The sequence below is a fragment of the Ambystoma mexicanum genome, chromosome 7q (assembly GCF_040938575.1).
Source record: "Ambystoma mexicanum isolate Mex_15411 chromosome 7q, UKY_AmexF1_1, whole genome shotgun sequence".
Lineage (NCBI taxonomy): Eukaryota > Metazoa > Chordata > Amphibia > Caudata > Ambystomatidae > Ambystoma > Ambystoma mexicanum.
Genome location: NC_090941.1, coordinates 513,661,767 through 513,677,556, shown reverse-complemented (window position 1 = coordinate 513,677,556; position 15,790 = coordinate 513,661,767).

Below are 15,790 nucleotides of genomic sequence, written 5' to 3'. Positions count from 1 at the left end.
ACAAATTGTCCCATCTTTCTTCGGTTGTCAGTTGCTTCCTCAATAACCCGAAATAGTCTCTGTGCAAGGATCTTTGGTCCTTCAAGGCCGGGCAAATCATAATCAAATGGTATAGAGTTTCCTTGCAGTTTGTGTCTTTACAAAAACGACAGTGAGGACTTGTTTTATTTGTTTTGTCCATCATAGAATGGTAATCCCGAGTTGGTAAAATGTTAAACCTAAATCGGAGAAACAGATCACGAATGTTACAATCTGGAAAGAGATTTAAATAAGCAGGCAGCTCATGGAGACCTCTAGCTTCTGTTTGGCATTTTAAATATCTATTATATTTATTTTGGTCAGCTATGGTTTGGATCCAATCATTGGTCTGTATTCTTCTCTTTGCGTGCTGAGGTCTATTGATCAACATTTATTCAGAGATATCTTCGGTTTGCATCTTCATTTGGATTTCAGAAACCCATTTTGATAATGCTGTGATGTGGAGAGCTGTTTTTTTTTCTTTCAATATTTCCAGTGACAGGATCTTGTCTTTGGAGATTATTTTCCTGAGAAGGTCCATTTGTTTCCACAAAACTATTGATTTGATGGACTGAATAGCTAGTTCGTAACGGTTTCTTGCCATTGGAAACGACTTTGGGAGAGATAGAGTTTTCCTCCAAAACAGTGCTTCATACCTGGTCCAGTTTATGGTTTCTTGGTTGACCAAGGACTCAGTTGCATACATCAGGATCGGGATTACTTTTTGTTTATACAAGGCTATTGTAGGTTTTATAGAGTATGTTCCATACTTTCTATGAAAGAAACAGCCTTGTCTGGCCAGGGATCTGGCTTTTTCCTCGATATAATTCTTCCATTCTTGTTCATTAGCGGAAGAGTCGATCATCATACCCTGATATTTCATTGAAGTTGTTACAGTGATCACGTTACTTTCTAGATATATTTTCAGAGTTGATTTATTATTTTTACGCGAGGCAAGTTTCATTGTCTTTGTTTTATTGCCGTTAATCACCAGGTCGTTCTCATGCATGTATTCTTGAGTTTTATCTAAAGATTTTTGTAGCCCCGATATGGTTTTGTCCAAAATGATAATATCATCAGCGTATATTAATGTCTGAATAGATTTGTTGTTGATTTTTGGCGGGTTTGCAGCTGAGTTTTGGATTTTCTCACTAAAGTCGTAGGTATACAAATTGTAGAGGCAGGCTGCCAATGGGCATCCTTGTTTCAAACCATTGGAGGTGTGAATGGGAGATGTTACCATTCCGTCATTGGTTAGCCGGACTCTAACCAAGGTATTTGAATATAGCTGCTTGATGGGATTCAAAATAGAGGCTGGACAACCCCAAGTTGTAAGTTTGGACCAAAGCTTTGACCTGTTCACTGAATCAAAAGCCATCTTTAAATCTATAAAGATGGCATATACTTGATGTTTCTTGATTATCGCTTCATGTTTAATCAGATTCAGTAGCAGTAGATTGACGTTTGTTCCAACTTTCTTAACAAAGCCAGTTTGCCTTTGTTCTTGTTTTGCATTCTCCTCAGTCCAAGTGTTTTAACAAGAAATCCTGCAAATAATTTACCCACGGGATCCAGCAGGGCAATGGGTCGGTAGTTAGTCGGGCTTTTGCGATCACCAGCTTTAAAGATAGGAATCAAAACGGCCAAAGTCAAACTATGAGGGATTTGTTTCGTTTTTTTGATAAGTTGAAGAAGCAGAATGAAGAATGCTGCCCATTCGTTCGGATTTGCTTTGAGCATAGCATTTGAAAACCCATCAGGTCCCGGAGCTCTGGAGGGATTCAGATTCATGATTGTATTTCTTATATCATTAACATCCCAATTGAGATTCCAAGAATCCTCGTTCTGTGTTGTAGCGGTTAATGAGACATTGGGATAGGGATTATAGAGTGCTGTAAAGTGCTTAGTCCATTCTTGAGCTTCCACTTCTTGGATCATAGATGTTGCTTTGGGACTGGCGTTCAATAGAGACCATAAATGCCTTGTGTTTTTCTATTTGAGTGCAGCTAGGATTGCTTCAGCATCATTCTGTTTTATTTGGGCCTTGATTGCTTTAATTGCATTTGAGTATTTTTGTTTTTCTTTTTTTATTTTAATTTCAAAATCGGATTCTTTCAATTTTTTTTATTTGCCTAATTTGCCTTTGGAGAATCTTTTTCTTCAGTACAATTTCTGAATTGAATTGATGTTTGTGTACGTTAGTAGATTTATTTATCTTATGGCACGGTTGTTGATATTTCTCAAGAATCCAACCGTAGTTAAGTTTTGCTTGGTCCTGAAGCAGGGACTCTTTAAAAATTGATAATAAGCCAGGTATTTGATGGTTTTTGATACAGAGTTTATTAAGACCGTTATTGATCTCCAAAGATGGCAAATTTTTACGTGGATATTTTGTTCTTACCGTGTCCCATGTGATTCTTATTTGATGGTGGTCTCTGGTGGATTGAGGAGTGTTGTCAGTAGAAATGATTAGGTTTCTTATCCCTTCTGATGTAAAGATATAGTCAATGATGGATGTTGAATTTTCACGTGACCATGTCGGGAGAGGCACTCCTTTATTGTTCACAGTGGGATCAATTAGTAGAATATTACAAATGGATAATTCTTTGACCCATTTTTTGGCTCTGGCTGATAATGAATTTGACTCCAATTTAAGGCCTTCTTTATCAAATAAATGGATGTTAAGGTCCCCTGTAATTATGAATTCTGCTCCATGATTGACTGAGGCAATATTATCAATTTCGTCATATATGGAATCGAGGAACTTGTTGTCATTCATCGCAGCCGGATTCCAATATATATTGAAAATGGTAACATAGATGATTTTTATACGTTGATCTCGATCTTTATTAGGAGTTGGTATGAGAATGGTCATGTACTGGGCCCAAGGGTGAATGTTCTTTCTTGATACAATTGTCCATGTAGGGTTAATTTTTACAAGGATCAGCATGCCTGATGCCGGTCGGCCTTGTTGAGAAGAGATCGCAGGATTTGTTAAGGTTATAAAGCCTTCACATACTACCTCTTCTTTTAACCAAGTTTCTTGTAGGCATATTATATCAAGTTCAGCAAGTGCAATTGAGCCTTCAGTAAAAAGGTGTTTATGGCCCCTAGTATTCCATTAGCATAGAGAGACTGTGCACGCCTGGGTTGGATGTCCTGTTGGTTGTTATAGGTAGGTTGTCTTGTTCAGGGGCCAACGGTCTTGGCTCATATTGGATCTTGAATCAGTGTCAGGGATCCACTCTTGCTCGCGCCATATCCCTCGTTTTTTCGCAGCCTCATTTGTATAGGTCAAATAATTTTCTCCATCGTTATGTTTTGGATTAACAGACAGATCGTTATGTTTTTTCTGTGTGTTTCGGACCTCTTTATGTGTGTTCGTTTTATTGTAGTGGTAGGAATCCATCATCGCAAGTTTATTGCTGCATTTGTCCCGAGCCATTAAACTCGACACAGTAATTTCTTCAGCTTCAAAACCTAAGATTTCCAGTTGCTGGTTAGTGGATAATACGCGGTACATTAGTTCTTCACAATAAAAATCAATCTGTACTGATTCCATTTTTTCTTTGTTGGGAAAAAGAATCACATCGATGTCTCGTGATTTGATGTCCGCCGTTTGTGGAATAGCATTTAGTAGTCGTAGAACATTAGCTCTATTCAAAATTACAGGCTCATCAATATTTGTTGAACTGGGAGCTAAAGAGATTCTAAAAGCGTAGGACCTTTTTTTCGGGTTGAAAAAAGTTGGTCTGACTAGAGGTAGATGTGAATGAGGGGGAAAAGTAGTGTTATTGCTTGGTTTCTTTTTCATTTCTGAATGGGGCCATGGATCGTCATTTGACACCTCTGAGTAATCCAAAGAAATGTTCGAGGAGTCCTGAGTGGCCAAACTCATATCTGAGTAATCAAGAGATGAATCTTTGCATTCATCAAGAACGAGAATGGGGATGGAAGAGTCACTTTAGAAGAGGAGTCTTGTTTTATTACTGCCAATAAAACGTCTAATGGTTCAGACAGTGGCTGGTCCGCTCTTTTGCTCGGCGAGTTCGCTCTAGTATCAGTTGGTATGGTGGCAGTCACAGCTACCGAATTAGTGGGCTTTGGCGTTGTTTTAACTACGTTCTTGATTGTGTTCTCTTGCAAAGATTTTTGTACGTTTTGCATTTTCCTTAAGAAGCCCCGCAAGCCTGTTTGAGATTTTTTTGGGATTTTCCTTGCATTTGGTTTGGAATGAAGTTCTTTTCCCACCAAGCCTCATTTGGTCAGGTCAAAGATATCAAATGGAGTACATAATGCCGGTTCAGCATTAGAAATGGGTATATGATGGTTTGGGTCCAGAAGACCATTGTTGAATGGTTGCATCTCGTATTGGGTCCAATGATCTATTTTTGGAACATCTATTTGAACAGTACTAGATACAGTTTGGGTTTGTTTTGTTGTCCAAGCAGGTTGAGGCAACACCTGTGACTATTTTTTGATTTTTTCATCCATCATTTTTTTAGTAATGGAAGATACGGTCTCCATCAGGTTTTGTTTGTCAGCACGGTCGACTCTTGCCACTTCAGCCAGACGGCTTTGCCACAATCTTGATGCCTCCGCTTCATATTTTAGTTGTTCCTGTAAGGTTCCAATAAAACTTTCTAAATGAGTTTGTTTTGTCATAATCATAGCAAGTACAGTAGCTTGATCTTTGGCTGAGTCCACCATCGCTTCTTGTAATTTAAGAAAGGGGATCATAGCTACAGATAGTACAGCTACTAGCGAATTTTGTAGGTCTAACATCTTGGTTGGTAGTCTTTCAGGTAGTTCCGGAGCATCATTTGATACTTCAGAGATCTTATGTGATGAAAAAGAGTCATGCTCTATGAGGTCTTGAGCGGACTTTGGTGAGTTTTATATGGTTACCTGGGGTCCTTTTGAGGCAATTGGGGTTGAAGTATTGAATTTTGGAACTGGAGTATGATTCTGGATTGCTCCAAAGACTTCCTCTCTTTTTTGTTGTGAATCCATAATCGCATCGATCTCAGTTATATCGAGTGATAGACGCGCAATGCGAACTGAAAGTGGTTTGGATTTCTTGCTATTTATTGTATCCATTGGTAAGTAAACAACAGCCAAAAACAGCTGCGCCCTTTACACCACTGCGGGCTTCACGCCGCAAGGGCCGCGGCTTGCAGTTTTTTTGATAGTTTCCTGTGGGAGTGGCAGGAGCAGGTCATGTGACTCAGGTCACGTGGGAAACCAGGAAGCAGCAGGACGTAATTCGCTCTCTTCAACTGCTGACGGCTCCAGCCGTCAGACTCACGCGAGTCGGAGCAGGATGATACTATAGATCAGGTAAGCAGACAAGAGCCAGCAGGGACAGCACAGTGAGAAGTCCAGCCGCACAGCCAAAAACAGCCGCGCCCTTTACACCACTGCGGGCTTCATGCCGCAAGGGCTGCGGCTTGCAGTTTTTATGATAGTTTCCTGTGGGAGTGGCAGGAGCAGGTCATGTGACTCAGGTCACGTGGGAAACCAGGAAGCAGCAGGAAGTAATTCGCTCTCTTCAACTGCTGACGGCTCCAGCCGTCAGACTCACGCGAGTCGGAGCAGGATGATACTATAGATCAGCTAAGCAGACATGAGCCAGCAGGTACAGCAAAGCCAGAAGTCCAGCCGCACAGCCAAAAACAGCCGCGCCCTTTACACCTCTGCGGGCTTCACGCCGCAAGGGCCGCGGCTTGCAGTTTTTTTGATAGTTTCCTGTGGGAGTGGCAGGAGCAGGTCATGTGACTCAGGTCACGTGGGAAACCAGGAAGCAGCAGGACGTAATTCGCTCTCTTCAACTGCTGACGGCTCCAGCCGTCAGACTCACGCGAGTCGGAGCAGGATGATACTTCCAGATCAGGTAAGCAGACAAGAGCCAGCAGGGACAGCAAAGCCAGAAGTCCAGCCGCACAGCCAAAAACAGCCGCGCCCTTTACACCACTGTGGGCTTCACGCCGCAAGGGCCGCGGCTTGCAGTTTTTATGATAGTTTCCTGTGGGAGTGGCAGGAGCAGGTCATGTGACTCAGGTCACGTGGGAAACCAGGAAGCAGCAGGAAGTAATTTGCTCTCTTCAACTGCTGACGGCTCCAGCCGTCAGACTCACGCGAGTCGAAGCAGGATGATACTTCCAGATCAGGTAAGCAGACAAGAGCCAGCAGGGACAGCAAAGCCAGAAGTCCAGCCGCACAGCCAAAAACAGCCGTGCCCTTTACACCACTGCGGGCTTCACCCGGCTTCATGGCTGAGATATAACTAATGCAATCTGTAGATACCAATAAGGGAATAAAAAGAGTTTTCTTAATTTAGAGTACCAGTCTCAGAATAAAAGGCAATGGCTCATTACGATTATAGTGGTGTGGGAAAATTGTGTCGGTAACGGAATAACCACAATTTTCCCCGCTATGCCATGCTATCAGTATGGCCCTGTAGTGGGGTAGTTACCTCCAGCATCAAGCTGTAGGTATATCCTTTCACTTCCTGCTGAAAGTTGGCGAAATTGCCTGAATTACTGCAGCTGTAATTCCGTCTGTGGTAATTCTGCCAAAAATGCTCCATAGAGTCCAAAGGACTCTCAAACAATTGGGATTAACTCCACCACCACCACTTGTAATCCCGCATTAATTCTGATGGACCAAGTGGCAGTAACGGTAATTCTGTTAGGCGGTATTCTGGCAGATTTACCTCCAGAATACTGTCCAACTCAGGATGAGCCCCAATGTCTTCTTCCTTTTCCAAACCACATTCACATGTTTTATGCCCAGATTTTGCATGATCCCAACTAGCAATATTAGATAAAGGAAACTGGTACAGACATTAGGCCTCATTATGAGTTTGGTGGTATCTGGGTGCTAAATCCGCCCAGATAACACCAAACTGTATTACCGTTACTTCCACTTGGTCCTGCTGTATTACTGTCGGAGTACAAGTGGTGGTTTAAATCCCCATTTTGGCGGTAATTCCACTGACATTTGGCCAAAAACAACTGCCATATTTACCTCCAGCTCATAGCTGTAGGTGAATCCTCCTACTTTTCATCAAACCTATGTGTGATGCAGCGGTATTAGGTGATGCAGTAATACCGCCGCATTTAACCCACACCGCCCAACTGGTAATGAGGCCCATATCGGATCAAGATAAGAAAGCCAGTCATCATGGTTTGCAACATACATATATCTTGTTGACAAAGACATAGTTTGGCCTGAGACCAATTATCATCTCTTAGGTCAGCTAAAAGGATGGCATTCAAGTACTGCTTAGCATTACTTGGACTCTGTGTAAGAAACAAAGATCAAGACTCCTTACCAACAGAATCATGAGTTTGCCACATATGTTTAAAACAAGCCATTTGCCGACATGTGCATGAGTGATTCGATAATCAGCTAATTAATTCTGCAAAGTGCAACTCATTTCTGTCCAAAACTTCAAACATTATTTGATTGCTCCTTCCATGCTCATGCCCTATGTCCAGGAACAACAAGCTTGTTATTTATAACAATGTTGGTGACTGTTCAGTACTATTAAAGGGCTAGTGTTCAACTTTCTTAGAGGGTGGAATATCTATATAGTTCCCTATGATAGGAACACTTAAAAGGAACCTTTTGGGGTGTATGGAAAGCCTTCAATTACTAGCTTCAATTACTTGGCATATTCTTTCCAACGCTCAGACCTGGAAGCTGTTGTGCTAAAGGGTTTGAACCCGTGTGCTCAACACACTTATGCCCTTTAAGATGAGGCATCAATACATAGAAATAGATGAGAATGCAGAATATACTCAAATATCAATAATCAGACTGACTCAGGGAGTTGGCAAAGTAAGTCTGTTTTAATAGCAATTTTTTAAACCAGGGAGTACAACGAACATCAACGAATACACGCTTGATCTTCTCACTCAGCGAGTTTCATAAAAAATACTGGTTATATAGTAAAAACTTGTCATCACTGATGTCAATCTACGTGGCAAACTACAAAAACCTACTTGGGAAAGTTATAGGCTTAACGGGAACATCTAGGTATACGTTCCATACTTATCAGGGAAAGTGATTGGGTCTCTAACATCAGGTGGGCAACTAAGCCTTCCTCTAGTGCATGTCACTACGAACGTCATCAAATACACAACGTCCCATTGGTTATACAAACTATAGGGCTCTTTGATACGTGGCCCTCTATAATTGGTTGCCACCCTCGTACCCCTCTGTACTATTCCACACACGCTAGCAGCATGCAGGCTGGCACCCAGGTGCTGGTGGGCTGGTCTTGACCACAGCTTCCCACCTAATTAGCCTGCCATCTATCATCACTCTTGCCGTCTGCCAGTCAATTAGCCTTTCATCCTGGCCTTGGTTCTATACTTTGTGCCTGTGAATAAAGATGGAGTATGGGCATACTCTGTCGCTTGGTTTCGGTGTAGCTCGTCCCAATATATATTTTCATCCGACCACGTGACTGGAGACCATTTTTCAGAGCTTTTTGTATTTAAAATACTAATAATTGATGAACGTCTGATGTCCTTCATGTTCTCGTACCTTACTTTGGCAGGAGTTTGTTCTTTTCAGGCGTTTTGTAACCACTGCATGAACATCCAGGCTTAAGGCGGCCTTGACTTGTTGGTGCTGGGCCACAAAGCCTTTCTTAGATTAACCTCCGTCATTAAGCCAGTTTCTAACTGCGCCACACTGAAAAACCCTTTTGTGTTCGCTGTGCCCAAGCTCTGCTAAAGTGCAAATGTAAAAACACTGATGATCCACAGTGGATCGCAGTTGAATGGTTCAAAATGTCAAGGAGAATCCTAATCTGCAAATGCAATATGTGAAAAGACTTCCTTACTGTATTTCTTTATTTTTAACTCTAAATCACTGTCAAAATAAATCTTGCTGCCCTGCCCAACATAACCTTACCTGTAGATGGACGTATTAAGTCAATCTACAGGTAAGGTTATGTTGGGCATGGCCATAACACGCGCAACGCCACGGATCCCTATTATTTGGAGGATGAAAAAGCTAGAGGTAAAAACTCCCATTTTCTGCCGAACTCGATATTGCGCGGAGCGGTAAATGAGGTGCTAAAACTATTACTGCTCTGCCCAACTTGTGATGAGGCCCATAGTCTTTTATATATGACTGAAAAAGAGTGTTGGTATATGTGTGTATGTGTTTATTTGAGGATCCAGATTTGTTTGTGCATTTTAGGGATTGTTGTAATTCTTTTTTTTTCATTTCATTTTATTCCTCGGACTTTCATTTGCACCTATGTTGGCTTTTTCGCCGAGTTTGCTGCAGCAGACGTTCCTGTACATTTTGAGGAATTGTGACAAAGCAACTTCCAGGGGTGAATATCGGTTTCCAAACCATCAATCAGCCCCACACCTCTAATACACCAGAGGAGATCCAAACATATTGGAATAACAAGCAAATTATAAAACTCTTTTTCCATTTTTGGTAATGTGACGGAACAGCAGGCTTATCTCTGAAAGTTCATGGATCGTTGGTTAATTGCAACACAGTGAAAATACAATTGTTATCCAATGATAAAAGGAATGTCCAGTCAATTTGTATTACAAATATCGACTTTATTAATCACAACAGCCAGTCTAACAACACTACGAAATACAACCCACTCTGATAAGGAATGCAGAGGACATTTTCAAAGAAGGAAATGGGATGCACTCTGGAGGACGGTAGTCGGTATGGTTAATAACTACAACAGTTTGTTACGGTTTCTTGGCTTTAGCGCAAAGGAAGCAATTGCTCTTGAAATGTCTCAAGGGGCCTTCTGGGAAGGAACAGTGGGACATAACCACAATGTAAATTGTGCTGTAGATGTTCTTGGTGCTTGAAATCGTCGAGTCAGCTTCAGGGCACTTTATAGGCTTCTGTGGCAGAGTCTGAGATGCGAGTCAGCTGTGGGTATTAGGTGGTTCAGCGAGCGAAGCTGGACAAACGGCTACCCGCTGGGCTAAACGGTGGCTTGGAGTTAGGAATCATCTCAGAGATGATTGTCTGTTTGTAAACACTGGCCGTTATGTCTTGGATTTCTTTAAGCAACTGTGGCTTGATAACGGTCAGCGTTGCAGTCAGTTGCGGATCGAGGAACTCAACTTGCTAGAAAATGTCATTAAAGGCAGACAGCGGTAGATGCTCATCGAGGCACTTCTCCCAGCTTCTTCAATGGGCTTGTGTCATACTTTAAGGCGGACGGCTCAAATCTGAGGAGTGTGTTGGAAGCAGCTGCCTTTTCCTTGGTTGTAGGATCGGAGACATTCTGGCACTTCCTAGCCAGGAAGCTTGCTGCAGAGCCTAGCAGTGCATGCTGTGTTCTGGCTGGGTACCAGTTCTGGAGTGGCTGGAGGGTCCTCTGAGTTATGTATCTCCCTCTGTTCCCTGTGAGATGTTTAGGGGAGAGATCTTGCTTCCCTCTTTGGATATCCTGGCCATCCTTCACTGGCGGAAAGATGGAAGGCGGACTGTAACTTCAGCCAGGGTCCAAGGATGAGTTCTTCTTGTTAAGTGGGCCACAGTGATTGGTGCAGGCTAAGCCTACCTTAATGAACCAATACTGGGGTCCCTGCCAAGAATCTTCTGTATGTGTGAGACCATAACCAGTGTGCTATGCAACATAAAAGGGTAAGGGGTGAAAACAGGAACAAGGTGTGCCCCAGAACTATAATGGCTGAACACTTCTCTCAACAGGACCTCGAAAATGTCAAAAATACATGTACATATGGTATAACTGTTCGAATTTTGGCTGCACTACAATTTCAAATAATTATACAATACTATGACCCCTTATAGCGAACAGGGGGAGTAGGAGTTTACTGTGGTGTCCCCATATCCCCTTTGTATCAGGGGTTCTGGGGGTTTCCCTCACTTTCACTAAATGGAAAGCAGGCGGGGGAAAATAAATATTTTAAAATAAAATAAACAGACCCTGCAGCGCCCGTTCCCCTCCACGTAAGTGAGGGGAACTGGTGTTGCAGGGAGACAGGGGAGTCGGCAGCACAAAAAGTGCGCTGCCAAAAGGTAAGTAGGGTGAGGGTGTAATGGATAAGGGCTTGTGGAGAAACCTAATCTGCATGATTACACTGTGGCATGATATTCGAGTTTGAATCTGAAATTTCGCACTGCAGTGTAATCATGTAACCAGCTGACTCTGTTGTACTACTAATTCCCACCTATCTTCCTGTCTGTTGTGTTCAAAGAATCTCTCTGGTTAATGGTCCTTCCTGTGTGGTTCTTACTAAAGCAGCTGGTCTCCCTGAAGCTGCTGAAAGGCCCGACTCTCTGGCTCCTGCAAACCACATTCCTGTGCCTCATGAATGGGGCCCCCCGTAGCGGGGTGGACTACTGTAAACAACAGACCCGGACATAACAGTTCATTGCCATCGATACTGAGAGGCGGGACCTGGCTTCAGTTTGACAATATGAAAGGTTGTTGGGTTTCCTGTCTCTTTTGTCATCCTCTGCAGCCAGGCCCAGTGTGGGCCTGTTTGAAGTACCCCCTGTTGGCATGATAATTGCTGCTACCAGCTGCAGGCGCTAACAAAAGAACAGGGCAGTGCCATGGATACTTTTTCAGTTAATCAGGCTGACCATGGTAGGGGTAAGGTTTGGTCTCCTCCTTTTTAGGGATGACATTGTGCCCTCCTTGTCTGTCACATGCCAACTAAATATGACAGGGGCGGATTGCTTCTGTAGGCGGTGTACATGGGTCAGTTCCTAGTGATTGTTTCGAATGACAAAGTCGCGAATGGCAAAGTTTTGAAAAAAATGCATTGAAAAAATGCTTTTTTTAAAAAAATGTAATGGGGGTCCCCTAACCCCTGTTTATTTTTCACCCCTTAACACCCACTTTAGTAAAAAAAATAAACCTTTACCTACAAAAAAATGCATTTTTTCGATGCATTTTTTTCTGAAATTTTGGCATTCAAAACTATATATTCGAAACAATGCCTGGATACCAGATGGGTCTATGCTTTTGTTATGGTGTGAGCATATTGTTACACTCACCTGGATCCCACAGGGGCGTCGATCGGACCCAGACAGCTGCGGCCTCCTCCAATGTGAAGCGTGGTGCAGAGATGGCAGACTGGACTGGACCGCCTAATCTCGTCTGCTTGACCTGTAGAAGTATTCTCCTTATGTTTTTAAATGATGAGCTCTCCATTCTGCGTGGAATGCAGGGGCGCGCAGATACCATTTACTTCACTGGTTTGAAGGCGCTGGAAGAGTTCCGGATTAATATTGACTCTGAGGTTCCAGGCGAGAACCCGTAAGTATAAAGTTCAAAGAGTTCAATATGTCCGATGTTCACTCTTGTACATTCCTTTCTTGTGTTGCAGCTGGATCCAAGGGAAGATTGTCTTGTGGCAGCTGATGGTGTTCAGGTAAGAGTCTGTATTACCCAACACTGTCCGGTAAAAGATGCGTGTATTTAAATTGCTGGTTTCTCTCTCCTTACAGGTGCGGCGTATGAAGTTGCGGTTTGTTGCAGAATAATGCCTCTGGTTGTTAATCAGGTAAGTCTATGGCAGAGAGGTTGTATTTGTTGGCTCTCTCGGCTCACCTTATGTTTCTTTTGTCCCCTAGATGGTGGAATTCGGCGAAGAAAATGATGGAGGCTGCGCCGGATCGAAAAATGCTGTGAGGACTGGTGAGTATGGCGCGGCGCTGCAGCTGGCGATGCGTGTAGAATAATGTCCTTTTCAAGTTCGAAGACGTGATGGATCTGGAATTCAGGTAAGGATTGAAATAATATATGTGTTCTAACCTTTCCTTCTTCTTTTTTCTTTTGCTAGGAGCTCTGGATTTGAGACGGGCGTAAGTGAAAACTGGATGCTGACTGCAGGCACGGTGAGCGTTACGCTGCTGGATGCAGAATAACACGAAGCATGTGCTGCTGTTCAGGCGTGGTTTAAATAGCCTCCAAAGTAGTTCCAGGTAAGAAGTCTCTAGAACCACACCCGAGTAAAAAATAGTCCCCGTAGTAAAATAGTCCCATCCAGGCCTCACGTTGGCTTGGATTCATTTGCAGCATGGTCTGCATGAGGTAAGTAAAGTCTATGAGCCTGGCGCCTATGGCGCTAGGACTGATTTCTATTATGAGCCTGGCGCCTAAGGTGCCAGGACTGAACCCAGACAGCCCCGAGCCGGCGCTGCTGGGGTTTTATTAAATATCTGGATGCCTGCTCCCGGGGCTGATGGGCTTGATCCGGATGCCCGGGGGTAGGCATCATGACAGCACTCCCCCCCAAGGCCCCTCCTAAAGTTGCTCTTCCCCTTGGTCCTGGTTTGTCTGGGAAGTTCCGATGGAATTTCTTCACCAACCGAGGTGCAGGAACGTGGTCACTAGGCTCCCATGACCTTTCTTGTGGTCCGTAACCTTTCCAGTCGATTAAATAAAAAAGTCTTGATTTAACCATCTTAGAGTCCAGGATATTTTTTACCTCAAATTCAGGTTCTCCATCTATTAGGATGGGATCAGGTGGTTTTGTTAATCTTGTCCCAGGTTGAACTGGTTTTAGAAGTGAAACATGAAAGACAGGATGAATCCGCATATTAGAGGGTAATTCCAATTTGACGGCCACCGGGTTGATAATGGCCTTAATGGTGTAAGGTCCCAAATATCTAGGATTCAAAGTTCAAGTTCCCTTTAGAGGTATGTGTTTTGTAGCCAGCCAAACTTGATCTCCAATCTGATATTGTGGAGTTTCACTTCTATGTCGATCAGCATTTTTCTTGGATTTCTCCTTTGCTTGTTTCAAGTGTTCTATTGCTTCCTTAAACGCTTGTGTAATAGTAGATTGCAGATGAGTCACTGCAGGCATTTCTAAGTGTTGAGGCGAATCGAGTTCTGAGGTTCGATGATGATGTCCATATATGGTATAAAAGGTGCTTTGTCCGGTTCCTGAATGTACGGAGTTATTGTATGCGTATTCGGAAATCCATAAAATATCTTTCCAATTGCTTTCGGTTTGGTGTAGCATACAACGTAGGTATTGTTCAAGAGTCTAGTTGGTCCTCTCCGTCTGACCATCAGTTTGGGGGTAGTGACTGGTTGATAGCCTTACGTCGATTTGCGCCAATTGACAGCATTTCTTCCAAAATTGCGAAATGAATTGATTACCTCAGTCAGAGACCAATACGGAAGGAAATTCATGGATTTGAACAATGTTTTCGAGAAATTCCTTGGCCAAAATCGAAGCGGAAGGTAATCCTTTTAAAGGAATAAAGTGGGCCATTTTGGGAAAAAGATCCACAATAACTAGAACGGTGTTAAATCCATTGCACAGAGGTAGATCTGTAATGAAGTCTAAAGACAAGGTGTGCCATGGTGTAGGTGGAATATCCAAAGGTTGTAAAAGGCCAGCTGGTTTTTTCTTCTGACTTTTGTTTTGGGCGCAGATACCACAAGACATCAGAAATGACTTTACGTCCTTTCGCTAAGTGGGCCACCAGAATTGTCTTTTCATTTTAGCTTCAGTCTTTGCGATACCTGGGTGTCCTTCCATAAGGGCGTCATGATAATTGGAGATGATTAGTTCTTGTAGTTCCTTGTGTGGTAGAAATAGACGTCCTTGATAGTAAGGTAGGTCATTGATGACTGAATAATCTTGGCCTTTCTTTACCCAGTCCTGCAGGGCTGCTCGATCGAAAAGTTGTTGGATTTTTAAATGAATGTCTTCTAGAGTCTGTAGAGTAGTTATGCCAATAATTCTTTGTTCTGAAATTATAGGCACCGGTTCCGGGTTTGAATATACTTCTCCCATCCCTATTCGGGATAAGGCATCTGCCTTGCTGTTTTTACAACCGGGTCGATAAGTGATCACGAAATCGAATTTGGCAAAGAATAATGCCCACCGAAGTTGACGCGATGATTGGGCCTTGGCTGTTTTCAAATACTGCAGATTCCTGTGATCGGTGATTACAGTGATGGTATGCCTGGCACCGAGAAGATAATGCCGCCAAGCCTTGAATGCGGACTTGATGGATAATAACTCCTTATCAGTAACCGCATAGTTTCATTCGGGTGCTGAGAACTTTCTTGACCAGAATGCTACTGGATGAAGTTGACCGGTTTCAGGATCCTTCTGGGACAGGACAGCTCCCATAGCTAAACTGGATGCATCGGTTTCAACTATATATGGAAGCTCAGGCTGTGGATGCTTTAAGACAGGTGCAGACGTGAATTTCGATTTTAGCTCTTGGAAGGCTCTTTCAGCCTCTTCAGTCCACAAAAAATGTTTGTTTTTTCGCAAATGTGCTGTGATGGGGTGTACAATATGTGAGAATTCAGGAATAAATCTGCGATAGAAATTAGCAAATCCAAGCATGCTTTGTACCCCTTTAATTTAACTGGGTGATGGCCACTTGAGGATTGCGTCCACCTTTCGTGAGTCTATTCAAACTCCTTTTGGAGTTAGGATAAATCCCAGGAATTCAACTTCTGTAGAATGAAAAGCACATTTCTCCAATTTTGCGTATAACTTGTGCTGGCGTAGTTTCTCAAGGACTGCACGAACGTGCTTCACATGGTCTGATTCTGAGGAGGAGTACACTAGAATATTGTCTATGTATACAACAACACAGACGTCAATGAGTTCACGAAGGGCATCGTTCATAAAATACTGGAAGGTTGCTGGTGCATTGCACAACCCGAAGGGCATCACCTGGTATTCGAATAACCCGTACTTGGTGCGAAAGGCAGTCTTCCATTCATCGCCTTTCTTTACACGTACCAGATGAT